The following is a 2,941-nucleotide window of genomic DNA, read 5'->3' on the forward strand; positions in this document are numbered from 1 at the left end:
TTACATCAGAGGAATTATTTAAGATAAAAGACAAAAAGAGTCTCCTCCGACACAGATTAACTTCACACGTCTTTATGGAGAGAAGAAAAAATCACACTTCTTCTCTCTGACTTCCCCTTTCTGATTCCCCCTCTACTCTCTTACTCCCTCTCTACCTCATCCTCTTCTCCTCCTTTCTGACTCCCCATCTCTGCCACCTCCTCTACGTCCCCCTCTCTGCCAACTCTTCTACCTCCCCCTCTCCTCTCTGACTTCCCCTTTCTACCTCCCCCTCTCCTCTCTGACTCCCCCTCTACCTCAACCTCTACTCTCTTACTCCCTCTCTACCTCCCCCTCTTCTCCTCCTCTCTGCCACCTCCTCGACCTCCCCCTTTCCTCTCTGACTCCCGTCTTCATCCCCTCTCCTCTCTCCCTCTATCCTCCTTCTCTCCCTTTACCTCCCCCTTCCTCTCTGTCTCCTCTCTTCTCTACCGCCTTCTCACCTCTTTACCTCACCCTCTCCTCTCACCTCCTCTCTCCTCTCTGCCCCCCTTTTTCCACTCTGCCTCCCCTCCTGTCCTATCTACCTCCCCTATCTTCTCTCAGTCTCCCCCTCTGTGCCTCCTAGTGGAGGAGAGAGAGAGAGAGGAGGAGCAGAGGAGTGAGTGAGCTCTGTCACTGCTAAGTCTGGCTGCACTACAAAGGTTAGCAGATCTGACTGTCAATAGTGTCTTGTGGGTGGGAGGGGGGAGGAGGGGGAGGCAGGAGGTGAGGTGGAGGAGGGGGGGCTGGTCGCTTTGAGAGAAAGAGATACTTTGATATTTCGGAATGTTAGAAGGGTGAATGTGGAGAAGTGGAGGTTGGGGATCTAATTACCGGGCCATAATTGGGGGCTGGGGAATAGGTTGCCGTCCTCTCAACTCGCTGCAGATCAATTATGTTAAGAGAACATCTGTAAGTAGAGCTTAATGAGGTCCATTAGAGCAACATGCGCTGCCTTCCCTAACGCTGCTTGTCAGCTTCTTGGATGAGCTGGAGTGTGCTGCTGACTGGGGACCTGCTGGAGGGGCTTAAATAGGAGAGGAGGCTCCACTCCGCAGCGCTTTCCTCCGCCGGAGAACATAACAGACACACCGGAGCACCACACGGACAGGAGAGGAGCGGACAGGGGAGGAGACAGGGACACAGAGACATAGACAGAGGGACAGGAAGAGGAGAAGAGGGGGGACGCCTTGTGAAGCTGGATCGGGACGCTTTCATCGATCACACGTCCTAAAACTTGATCCCAACTGTTTTCCAACTCGCGCCGCAGAGTTTCCTCCCGCTCAGCTGGACTTTAGAGACTTTCCTTGAGGACATTTCGCATCCAGAGAGGACACACTCCGCGGGGTTCTGATCTGCGCACTTCTGGCTCTACTTCAAGGTTTTTTTTTTTTTTCTCATTTTGTTGCTGAACGCGGAGTGACAGCTTCACGTAAAGAGCGCGGAGCAGACAGTCGAGCGCGCTGCTGCCGTGCGTGTGTGTGTGTGTGTGTGTGTGTGTGTGTGTGTGTGTGTGAGGGTGAGTGTGTGTTTTATGATGCAGCTCCTCGCTCATGTCTCCATCATGGAGCAGAGGTTTAGGGTCATGTACGCAGCCTCTCCGCGGTGTGGCGCGTGCCTCCGATGCATGGCTCGCTCCTCTCCTCGTGTTCTCCGTCCTCCCCTCTTAGGGTGGAGGGGGGAGGAAGGTGAGAAAGTGTCGGAGAGCTGACTGAAGGCAGGGTGAGGGAGGTGGCAGCCTCCCTCACTCTGCAGTAAATTGCGTGATTACGGAGATAGCGCGCTGAAATAATTCAATCCATGACAAAAGCTAATTAGAGTCAGGTAATACCTGTCAGCTTTAATGCAGCTCATCACTCAGCGCGGCGCGAGCTCCGTTTATGACCCATCTCATTATCACCGCGCTTTGGGCTCGAGCCGCATGCCAACTATTGACTCGTGTCTCCTCCTCCCCTTGCCTCACCCTCCCTCATCATGCCTCCCCCTCTACCCCTGCCTCCTCCTCTCTCACCCTATCTCACCCCTCTACAGGAATATTTAAGAGAATAACTTGTCAGTCAGAGTGTGGGGACTATAGACTGTAATGTGGGGACACGGGCGGAGGGCGAGGCGGGGGGCTATGTGTGGGTATGTGTGTGTGTGTGTGTGTGGGGGGGGGGGGGGGTCCATCCTTTAATTACAGGAGTGATTAAAATAAAGAGAGAAATAGATGATCACAGGATACATGCATGAGTGTAACTGCTGCTTTGTCTGTGGCGTGTCAATGTGTGTGAATGGGATTAGTTACTTCTATTGGTCACTTTACTCAGCAGCCTCTACCACCAGTGTGTGAATGTGTTTGAATGGATGAGTTAATACTGATGGACTCTTTACACAGCGGCCTCTACCACCAGTGTGTGAATGTGTATGAACGGATGAGCTAATACTGATGGACTCTTTACTCAGCGGCCTCTACCACCAGTGTGTGAATGTGTATGAACGGATAATACTGATGTACTCTTTACACAGCGGCCTCTACCACCAGTGTGTGAATGTGTATGAACGGATGAGTTAATACTGATGGACTCTTTACTCAGCGGCCTCTACCACCAGTGTGTGAATGTGTTTGAATGGATGAGTTAATACTGATGGACTCTTTACACAGCGGCCTCTACCACCAGTGTGTGAATGTGTATGAACGGATGAGCTAATACTGATGGACTCTTTACTCAGCGGCCTCTACCACCAGTGTGTGAATGTGTATGAACGGATGAACTAATACTGATGGACTCTTTACTCAGCGGCCTCTACCACCAGTGTGTGAATGTGTATGAACGGATGAGCTAATACTGATGGACTCTTTACTCAGCGGCCTCTACCACCAGTGTGTGAATGTGTATGAACGGATGAGTTAATACTGATGGACTCTTTACTCAGCGGC

The 2,941-nt window shown here is 51.7% G+C and overlaps 1 protein-coding gene across 1 annotated transcript in view; it reads left to right on the forward strand.

Moving 5' to 3' along the window:
• The first annotated feature begins 1,086 nt into the window (after nucleotides 1-1,086).
• lmo3 (LIM domain only 3) overlaps nucleotides 1,087-2,941 on the forward strand; it is an 18,919-nt gene continuing 17,064 nt past the window's right edge. The window contains exon 1 of the mRNA XM_061029981.1: nucleotides 1,087-1,402. The gene's annotated coding sequence lies outside the window, so the exon portion shown is untranslated. The remainder of the gene's footprint in view (nucleotides 1,403-2,941) is intronic.

Source organism: Labrus mixtus, chromosome 22 (assembly GCF_963584025.1).
Source record: "Labrus mixtus chromosome 22, fLabMix1.1, whole genome shotgun sequence".
Lineage (NCBI taxonomy): Eukaryota > Metazoa > Chordata > Actinopteri > Labriformes > Labridae > Labrus > Labrus mixtus.